We start from the raw sequence: 12,094 nt of genomic DNA on the forward strand, positions 1-12,094 counted from the left end.
TCAACAGGAAATCATCGGCAGCGCTGCATAAGTTTTATAAACAAGGCACAGTTCGACGCCGGATTTGCAGATCGTCTAATGCTTAAGGATGGAGCAGTCCCAACGATAAAGGTTCACGGTCGTGCGTTGGAACCGCAGGCGGTGAGTAAAACTGCTTCAAATGTCTGTGTGTTGTTAGCTATCGGCGCTCCGCCCACACGGCACGCCTCCAGTCGCTCGTTTTTTTCCGGAAAGACTCGTACAGCCTATCTTTCTTTTATAAATATAATAAAACTAAAGCTTCCACTCCCCAGTCTTCACTTTTTCTCTTGCCGCCTCCATCTCTACCTGCAGACTGAGCTCGTGCGTCATCTTCGCGCCAGTTATTCAGCCAATGAAGTGTAGGCCTATGTATTTCATAGAAAATTGTGTCTAGTACTATAAAAATTACAAAGGTTTAATTGGTATCTTTATTCCAAACGACCCGACCGACCGCGACCCGAATATCATTAAAAATATTTTTGGATAACTCGTAACCGCGGGTGACCGCAGGCACCCACTCATTTCGGATCAACCCGCGCATCACTGATGTGCGTCATCCCTCTTATTACACTGCCACATGCCACATAAATAAATAATTAGGCACGAAATATTGACTTGAGTTGAAATATTTTATTATGTCTTTAAAGGTTGTATCAGTGATTTCAGGCCCCCCCAAAAATGATCACATTCATCTAATCTTTCCTAACGATCCGCTAGCTGCCCGTCCCATAAGCAGGCCGTCAAAAAAACACGTCTCTGTAAGCAGCCTAGGCTCTGAGATCTGCACACAAAAACAAACACCAACCACTCAAAACCAACACAAATAGTGTTCCAACCAATCACCGACAGGGGGTGGGTGTTGTGGTGAAATTCTATTTTTTTTTTTATTAATGTTTGTGTGGTGTTTTTAATATGCTTTAAAAACAAGCCATGTGTAAATTCATAAGTCAACACCATTGCTGAGTGTTTTCTCCTTAAAACTGCAGTGAACCAAAGACAGTCTCAAAAAAATGGTTTGAAATCGCTGGTGTTTCTGACGTTACAAACTACCTTGTAACCAATCAGATCAACATGTGATCGTCAACCAGTGGATCTCTGAGCTGAGCGAGTGAGTGGAGACGGGCCTAATTTGCATATTCATAGAACCGCGCATACTAAATGACGCAAGGGTGTCAAGTTACATACAAGCTATTTTAAGGCATTAAAGGATTAGTTCACTTTCAAAAAAAAAATTGTGCTGATAATTTACTCACCCCCATGACCAAGACCACCCAAGATGTCCATGTCTTTCATTCTTCAGTCAAAAAGAAATTAAGGTTTTTAGGAAAACATTCCAGGATTTTTCTCAATATAATGGACTTCGATGGAAACCAACGGTTTGAAGGTCCAAATGTCAGTCTCAATCAAAGGCTTTACACGATCCCAGTCGAGAAATAAGCGTCTTATCTAGCGAAACGATCGGTCATTTTCTAAAAATTAAAAAAATATATATATATACTTTTTAGCCACAAATGCCCATCTTGTACTTCTTGTACTATCTGTGAGATTACTATCTTGTACTAGATTACTATCTTGTACTATCTCTGAGATGCGCCATGCATTACGTCATCACATTGGAAAATGTCACGCAAGACGTAGTTGGATGTACCAACCCAGTGTTTACAAATATGATATATGTATGTTGAATGACACATTTATATGTATTTGTGTCAGGTTATTGTTTAAAATGGTCCTTACGTGTGCATATCATTATTGGTACGTGTATTAGTCTTTGCCCGTTCGCTTTGTAAACAAGTCTTGCATGACCAGTCCAATGTGATGACGTAATATGGGGCGCATCTGAGATGGTACAAGACAGGCATTTGTGGTTAAAAAGTATATCATTATTTTTATTTATTTTTAGAAAATGACTGATCATTTCGCTAGATAAGACCCATATTTCTCGACTGGGATCGTGTTGAGACTTTGAAGCTGCATTGAAACTGACATGGACCTTCAAAACATTGGTTGCCACTGAAGTCCATTATATTGAGAAAAATCCTGGAATGTTTTCATAAAAAAAAAAAAGAAAGACATGGACATCTTGGATGGACATCAGGGTGAGTAAATTATCAGCAAAAATGTTTTAAAAGTAAACTAATTCTTTAAGATTTTTTTTCACAGGAAAAATACAATGTTTAAATATGTCATTTTGGTGATCAAAAATGAGTTTTAAGGGATGAGTTTCAATAAATGATTGATTACAGAGGGACTAAACAAAAGTTTCCATCTTAAGACAATAGAGTTAAAAAGAATAAAACCTTACACAGAATATTTACCTTATTAATTTATGATTAGTGTCAATGTGCATCAATGATTTGGGACCTGGGACTGAATATCTCCTCCGTACAACACAACCCAGCTCTGTCATCCTGGATAAAACTTCCAGTGTGTCCACTCGATGAAGTGATGCCCTCACCCGCTCATATTGTACTTTGTGCCCTTCAGCTTTCAAAGCTCCCATTACCATCCTGTACCCAGAGTTTGGCATTCTGGACTTAATAGAAGACACTAATGTGTCTAGTTCACTGTCTGTTAGTGAACTATACAGTGATCTAACTGATAGGTTGAACTCTGCCAGTCGTCTATGTACAGTCCGTTCAGATCCCCCCAGAAGAGAGGCAATGCACCTGACTAGTAAGTTCATCTCAAGCAAACTGGTGAGATATTCACAACCAGTGACTGCTTTTGGTCGTCCACAACTACCTTGTTCAAAGTGCGCTGTCACAAAATGCGTCTCATTTCTTTGTTTTTCTGAAGTAATTGCATGATGCAGACCAGTCAAACCTTCCCATATATCAACAGGAATGATGACCTGGGGGGATACGGCACTGAGGAACACCAACTCCTGAACACAGATAAATTCTAATAAGTCCAAATCCACAGGCATCCTGGCAAGTGCATGCTCCAAACGTGAGCGAAGTCTTTCCCATATATGATCTAGAAGTATCTGTTCCTGTAATAATAAAGGCTTAAGTTAATTACAGTGCCAGCACTTGGGGAAAGGAGTGCATAAATTACATTTTCAAAATGGTTAGTGCTCATGAGGGACTTCATTTGAAAGACTTGGTAGCTAACCCTGTTGTACAGATTTTATTACTCATTTTTATAAGGGCAGTAACTGTATCATTCAGGACAACAGATGCGCATTGTTTGAACACGACGGTCTGTGACAACTGTTTGTTGCAGTTCAGCGTGTGAATTAGCCATTAAATGTCTTACAATAAGCCTACATAATGCAATTGTCCTTTCAATATTAAAGTGTTCTCTACTGACTGATGACTGACTCAGTAATAAAGACTGTCTTTGCCACCATCTAACATTACAGGTGAAATATTTTAACTTCTGCTGCTCACGGCCAGGGACTATTTTTTTCCAGCGGAAGGTAGGCTTTTGGTGATTTTACGTCATGAAAGTTGCATTAATACATTTTTTTTTTTACTTTAATATGATTATTGAGTTGTAAACGCTTTACTAAAGCAATAAGGTACTCAAGGCTAGTGCTGTCTCGTGAATAAGTCACGTCTGAAGGGGTTGCAAGCACTCCGGTTCGCGTCGTATTCACGATACAGCACACCCTCTCGTGCCTTATGCTTACATGTACGACGCAGTCTAGACTGGATGCGAGCGGTGCGACGCGACCCGTGAAATCCCCAACAGCACACGGATTCCCCATCCTATTTCTAACCTTGTCCCAGCTCTTTGCAACAGTCGCTTCAAGCACTGTGTTGCGTCGCGCTGCTCGCGTCCTGTCTGTGTAGTAGACACGGTGGCGTTCTAATCAATTTAACACAAAATATACTTTAAAACAAACACCAGAGACCGATTAGACAAATGTCTCACGTGCTGAGAATGCTAACCTAACATATAAACACAAAATCATTCATGTTTAAGAATCACTTACCTCCGGGCGATGCATCATCAGTCAGCAACCTCTTGAACCACCACCACGTCCGCGCTGGAAAACTTCTGCAGTCCCTAATTGGCCAAAATGCTCTGTTCGACTTTTCTGAGATCATCTACTCTTCCCTGTGGATGACCTGTGACCTACTTTCTGTAAAATCTGAATTTTTGAGTTTGAATTTTTGAGATTGAATTTTAGAAAACTGAATTTGAAGTTCCGAATTTCTTCATCTTGAAAACTTGAATCTGTATTTTTTTTTAAATTAATATTTGCAGTATACGAATAAGACCAAAATAACTAGCTGTTTGAAAATACATGTCTATAAAATTCAGCCATAAAAACATTTCAATTTGTTAAATTTAAAATGTTCAATATTCGTTTAAAAAAATCTAATTCAGAACTACCACCTAAAATTCAATTTAGTTAGATTACACTTGCAAATAATTCAAATTTACACAATTCAAATCATTTTGTCATATTATTAGCTCCAGATTTATTCAACAAATACAGTGTGTTTACCATCACAAATTCCTGTGTGGAGTGAATTTCAGGGCTTGTAAGATTAAGTTGAATTAAGATTAAATTGAGTTGAAGTTCCTCTGCGTTGCTCCTAAAAATTTTGCCTCTGGATTGGTACCCCTGATGGAGCGTAGGTAGTTAACCTAAAAAAACAAACATGACAGTTATGTACCATTAAAAACATAGAAATTAACCTAAGGGGATAGTTCCCCCACAAATGAGCATTGCTGTTATTTACACACCCTCAGGTTTCTTTAAACCTGCATGAAGTTTTGTTTTTTTTTTAACATGAAGGAAAATATTTTAAAGAGTGCTGGTAACCAAAGTTTATTTTCCCCATTGACTTCCATAGTATATATTTTTCTATACTGTGGAAGTTAACGGGGAACAGCAACTGCTTGATTACCAGCACTCTTTAAAATATCTTCGTGTTAAAAAAAAAAAACCTTCATGCAGGTTTAACCACAAATGAACATTGTAACAGCTGAAAATTATGCAATAAGTGAGCCTTTTATTGTCAGTGAACAGCATGTAATTTGCTGTATTTATTACCATTTTTGTCCTAGTTTCTTTATTTTTTCCAATATATGTAATCTTCATATGTCTCGTCTTGTACCATATTATGCAGTTTTTGGTTTCCTTTTGAGAAACCTCTCAAAGAGATTGCCTTTTAGACACCGTGTGTGGTACTACAATCTTGCAACCAATTCCACTCATGTTGCAATCAGATGACGGAAAAAAAGTGTGTTTTTTCAAGAGAATTGTCAAGTAGTGGTGGTTAAATGCTAACTAATCACAACATGATTCTGTACATGTGGATAGTAAATCTTGATACATGATATTGATAATGTGCTTGTAATTGTTTCCAACGCTATTCCCCAATCTAACTGGATTCAATTTGTCAGTTGTCTAGTAATTTGCTTCAAGAATCGAGACCTGAATGCAGCATTCCCGGAAATTGCTTACAACTAAACACTAAAAACATTGTGCATGAGCGCCCTCTGCGGCCTGATAATGGTTATGTAATATTTTCTCTGGCTTGTGGAACTAACTGATCACAGTTTGGGTGAATATTTTTAACACAACTTAAATCTTTAAATTGTGCAAACACTTGATTTCTCTGGAGGCCTGTAGAAGTTTGTACACCTCAAATTTGGTTTGTTTTCAGCTGCTGTGAACGGTTACATTTTTAGCGTGCTTTATCAATTTATTTTAATCAATTCATCAATTGATTTAATCAATTTCTGCATCAACTCAGTTAACTAAAAATAACCTGCAGGGAACGTTCTGGGAACGTTCTCTTTAGGTTATAAAAAATGGCCAAAAATAACCTGCAGGGAACATTCTGGGAACATTCTGGGAACGTTCTCTTTAGGTTATAAAAACAAAACTAAAAACGGGAACGTTAGGGGAACGTTCTGTGTTAACTGGGGAGTTGAATGACTTGAATTGAAATCGAATATGGGACAACTCCTGGCCATGGTCATGTGCACACTAGCCTAACCAGACATCTGCAACTATTACACTGTCCAGACTGCATGCACTCTACTCGACCCTGACAGCTGCTGAAAAAGGTTTGAATCAACAATGAATCTAGCCTGGGAAAACCCAGACAACTTCCGGCAAATTCAGATTTGCTCGAGAAGTAGCCTGGCAAAGAGCTCATTCAAACCCATTTCCATGGCCTAGAAATTGCGGCACCAATCAGAAACGTTGAGGCGGGCTTTACACGATGACGATCGCTCTGATTGGTTTTAGGTCTATCCAATTGCGCCCAGGGGCCGGTTTCACAAAGCTATTTTAGACCGGTCTATAGTGTTAGACAAGTCAAAAATTTGCTCATAGACTAGTCTAATGCAAGTTAGACTGTTTCACAAAAATAAAGACTCTATGTTACCTTGGCAACCAGCAGTAACAATCAGTTACATTACAAACAGCCAAAAGAAAAGGGAAAATGGCTCATAATGTAAACATTTCTTCTTGTTACTACATTCCCAAGTAAAATGTCCTTGTAACTGTTAGGGCCGTTACATAGTCAACGCGAGCAACGATCGACGCGCTCCCTTTCATACGCAAGCGTCACTGGCGATGCGTGAAATGCAATACACCGTGACTGCTCAAACAGGGGGTAGTAGAGTCATAGTGGAGTCATAGCTCTGAATGCCCGTTTATTTCGCTTCAAACGCTCGCTTTATACGCGCGTCCTATTCGCCTTGGACGCGCGAATGGATTTAAAATGTTCAAGCGTCGAACTAGACGCGAATTTGACGCTCTATTTGCGTTTGGTGTGAACGCTGCATAATAACAGGCTGCGATGTCAAGATTGCAATGCTGGAATGTGTGTGTGTGTGTGTGTATGTCAGAGAGAGAGAGAGGCACGGGCGCGATCGAACAGTGGAAACATAAAAACACACTCCGTCATTTATACTCCTCCAACAAACACATATTTTCCGCTCGGGTAAACTGCACAGAGCGGTTGAATGCGCTTACTCGATCCGCCATGTTTTTTGTTTTGAAAAGTGTCTTATTTTACCCAGAATGCATTGCAGTGTAGTCCTACTTAAGATAGTCAGAGTCTTAAGTGCTTTGTGCAACGGTCTGATTTAGATGTCTATCTGAAGTCTGACTATCTACTATATCTAAGCCATAGTCAAAGTCCATCTTTGTGAAACCGGCCCCTGAGGCATTTGAGCGACGTCCGTTCAACTTTTAAATGCATTATTATATTAAAATTGCAAACACATGAGGACAGTCTCCATGAAAGACCCACTGGCAGATGAACGTGCTACTACATTTCTCTCCGAAACGGTAGGAAATTAAATTAGATTTAATAGAGGATTTTAACTGTGACACGATGATTGACAGGGCAGTTTAAGTGACAGGATGCTCGCGACAGATCCGTCCAATAAAGATGACGAAGTAGTATGTCCCAAAGCTTGCCTACTTTTTTGCTACACATTCAAAAGTAAATACCTTTTTTTCACAAAAAGAGTACATACTTTTATGGCGTAGTGTAACTTAGGCGAATTGGGACGCAGCATATGGCTTTACATGATGACAATCGCTCTGATTGAGCGACGTCTGTTGGTGACGCCCCTTTGGAAATGATTTGTCTATGGAGCTTTGCCAGACCATAACTCAGTTACTACTGAGAATGGTCTGGTTTTAACCAGGCTACGATGAATCAGTTTTGACTGCTAAATTCTGCGTTGTGTTCTGCAATGTGTACTCTTGAGGGTTAAAGTCATCGGTTCATTTCTTGATTGCCATTTTGACAGTGTCCACCTGGACATTTTAGTCATATTTGCTAATTCTCCTTAATTTTGCCCTGTTTTAATCCATTTTCCTGGAAAGTTTATTTATTTTATTTTATCATCATTTTGTTTTAAGGAGATAAAAATGGTGCTTATCAACCTTTAATGACATGGAAATAAAAATTATTATCACATTATTTTGGCAGTAACATTTTGGGCGTTTTTTTCTTGGAGTGGGCGGGTTTTAGTGAGCTTTTGGGCTGGAAATCACCATCCCAATCTGGCAACACTGTGCACCATTACAATACTTATAGGCAACTAGTCATCACATCTTCCACGCCATGAAACACATGTTAATGCTCAGTAATACACATATATGGTTCTTTTTTTTTTTTTGAACATTATATTTATTGAATTTTTAACAAAACAAACAAGTGATACATTAACATAAGCTTAATATTTTACAACCTAATCCCCAAAGTAAATAGAAATAAATAATAATAAAAATAAATATAATAAAAATCAAATAAAAAAACAATCACACATAACAGAGTAACAAAGACAATGATGATATAAAATAAAATAAAAAAAAACTCGACAGTCAGTTTTATTTTCTTAATTTCCTTCATAATGTCTCAGAAACTCAGTTAAAGGTGACTATATTTCTTCAAAATTTCCTCCCTTTCCTCTAACAATATAAGTGAGTCGTTCCAATACAATACATGATGCCATCTCCTTCACCCACATATGATTTGAGGGTACATCCATTTTCTTCCAGTACAGAGATATTAACCGTCTGGCCTGTATGAGTCCAAAGTCAATCAGTTTTATTTGTCTGGAGCTAAAAACACAGTTCTCTGGATATATACCCAACACACATACTTTTGCCTCAGCAGGTATGTTTACTCCAGCAATCTTTGACAGAGTCTGCATGACTGACTTCCAATATTGATGTAATTTTGGACAGTCCCATACACAGTGAAAAAGAGTACCCTTACCATCTAAACATTTACTACAGCTATCTGGGATATTAGGTGACCAACAGTTCAGTTTGACCGGAGTTATGTAGGTTCTCATCAACCATTTATATTGGAGGAGTTTCATCCTAGTACTAATTGACTGCTTTTGGGCTTTTAAACATGCAGCTTCCCAATCTACCACCTTTATCTCCTCTTGGATGTCAGATCTCCATGCATCCAGCTTATCAGCGGTGGATTCCTCATCATGTGTTAGTAAAGCTGCATAAAATAAAGAAATATGACCTCTCCTTTCAAGATTTTGCAATATAATATTCTCTAGGTTTGACAGTGTTGGTTCAGATTCAATCTGTTTATATTTCGACATAATGAAATGTTTAATTTGTAAATGTTTATAGAAATGTTTCTTTGGAATGTTATATGTTTGGCATAACTGCTCAAATGTAAGAAGATTGCCATCCTTATAAAGGTCTGCCAGCTTCTGTACACCTTTATCTGCCCAGATTTTGAAACCCCCATCAGCTCTTCCCGCCTTAAAACCTGTGTTGCCCCAAATAGGCGAAAAGGGAGAGATGGAAGGAATACCTCCCATACTGATGGGCCCTATACCAAATATCAATTGTGTTTTTTAAAAAGGGTTTTTTTGTCATTTTTCCCAATTTTTTGGGGCATGCGGAATATAAATACAGATTCAGGTTAAGTTTTGTTTCTAATTGTTCAATTTTTATCCATGCTGGGGGTGTCTCAGTTGCAAAGTAGAATATGGCTGAGCGCAGCTGTGCAGACCAGTAATATAATTTAAAATTAGGGAGTTGTAACCGCCCTCTCTCATATGGCAGGTACAGCAGGCGAAGCCTTAGTCTAGGTTTTTTATTATTCCAAATGAATCTATTAAGGACGGTATTTAATTCATCAAAAAATTGTTTTGAGAGAGGCAAAGGGAGTGCCTGAAACAGATTTAGGTAATATGCTCATTTTGATCATGTTTATTCTGCCAATCATTGACACGGGCATTTCTACCCATTTATCTAAAGACTCCTTTACTTCACTAACCAAAGGGTCATAATTCATTGGTACAATGGTTTTAATGTCTGGGGTAATTTTAACACCAAGATACACAAATCCCTCTTTTGCATTGATAAACGGGGTCTGTATGGCTGGATTTAGCCTCTCGTCCCTATTCAAAAATAGAATAGAGGATTTTGAATCATTTATTTCATAGCCAGAAAATCGACCAAATAGCTCTATTTGTTGCATTAAGTTTGGGACACTGATGGACAGCCTTGTCAAAAAAAACTATCAGATCATCAGCATATAGGGCCAATCTATGCTCTTGATCTCCTAACTGGATGCCAAATATATCAGTTCGCATTCTTATCGTCATTGCCAAGGGCTCCATAGCCAAAATAAATAGCATTGGAGATAACGGGCATCCCTGGCGAGTGGAACGTTCCACTGTGAAAGGTTTAGAGACTATGTTGTTTGTCAAGACACTGGCTTTAGGATCTGTATACAAAAGTCTAACCCATTTGAGAAAATTAAATCCAAATCCATACCTCGGAAGAACGTTAAACAAATATGACCACTCTATTCTGTCAAAGGCCTGACGGGCATCAAGTGATAATAAAGCCGTATCTTTAGCATCAAATTTCTCATGAATTATATTCAAGACTCTTCTTATATTATGAAACCCTTGACGTTTTGGTACAAAGCCATTTTGATAGTTATGAACTAGATGTGAGATAAAGGGGTCTAATCTTTTTGCTAAAACTTTACAAAGTATTTTAGTGTCAACCCCCATCAAACTTATTGGTCTGAATGATAAGCATTCTGCAGGAGGTTTACCTGGTTTTAATATCAAAGTAATCATAGCCTGTCTTAAAGTGGGTGGGAGAACCTCATTCTTAAATGCTTCTTCATACATGTTAAAAAGTGGAACTATTATTTTTTCTTTGAAAGTTTTGTAGAATTCAATCGTAAATCCGTCTAACCCAGGAGCTTTACCACTGTTGATGCTTTGTATGGCCTGTGATATCTCTTCAACACTTAAATTTCTGTCCAACTCTTGTTGTGTGTCTTCTGTGAGTGTCTGGAACTGAAGTTGGTCCAAGAATAGGTCTTGTTCTTCCGAGGTATGGCAACAATCAGACTTATACAAATTTTCATAAAATTGTCTAAAGCTATCATTAATTTCAGATGGGTCTACTGTTACCTTACCCGAGGAGGTCTTTATGCTATTAATTGCTCTTTCACTCTGTGTTTTCTTTATTCTCCATGCCAAGAGCTTTCCCGCTTTCTCACCTTGGTCATAATAAGATTGCTTTAACCACATTAAACTTTTTGCTGCTGCATCAGAAGACAATTTATTATATTCAGTTCTCAAACGTAACAATTCACTTTGTTTTATTGGGTCATCACTAGCATTTAAGTCTAATTCCAAAGATTTAATTTGCTTATCCAAAATTTCCATTTGTTTTTGTTGTTGTTTATTCTTCGTACTCGTATAGCTAAGAATTTCACCTCGAATATATGCTTTAAATCCTTCCCATCTCATTGCGGCACAAGTTTGATCTGTATTCAACTCAAAGTAATTATCTATTTTCTCCCCTATAAATTTAACAAAGTTTGAATTCTGTAGCCATCTTGCTTGAAACCGCCAACGGAACTGTTTGTGGGTAAAGTTGTCCATGTAAACATTCATTGAGATAGCTGCATGATCACTGATCACTATGCTATCATACTGACATTGTTTGATCCTTGATAAAAGTTCCCTTGAGACAAGAAAATAATCTATACGTGAGCGGGATTTATGTATACCTGAGTGACAGGAAAATTCTATGTTATCAGGATTTTGTTCCCTCCACACTTCCACCAAGTTCATATCCAATATATATTGATTTATTAAATGTCTAGTTTCGGCTTTATAGATATCTGAGCCTGTTGAACGATCTATACTTGGATTCAAGGTACAGTTAAAGTTTCCTCCAATTATATAGAGTCCTTGCAGAGTGGATACGGTAAGAAATAGATCTTCAAAAAACTTTGGTTTATTTTCATTTGGGCCATACACACTCACTAAATTCAAAGTGATTGAGAGAATGTTACCCTGGACGATTACGTATCTACCAGCCGGGTCTTTTTTTATTTGTAGCATTTGGAATGGTATGCTCCTATGAATTAAAATAATTACGCCTCTTGCATATTGTATGATGAGTGTATCACCTGGCCAGGCCATCTATTTTTTACAAATTTTTAATTCACAATCTGTAAGATGCGTTTCTTGAAGAAAAATTATTTTCGATTTGAGTTGCTTAATCCTGTTGATAACCTGTTTTAGTTTAATTCTTTTTCTGAGTCCTCTGACATTCCAACTTGTGATT

This window comes from Squalius cephalus, assembly GCF_949319135.1.
Source record: "Squalius cephalus genome assembly, chromosome: 4".
Taxonomy (NCBI): domain Eukaryota; kingdom Metazoa; phylum Chordata; class Actinopteri; order Cypriniformes; family Leuciscidae; genus Squalius; species Squalius cephalus.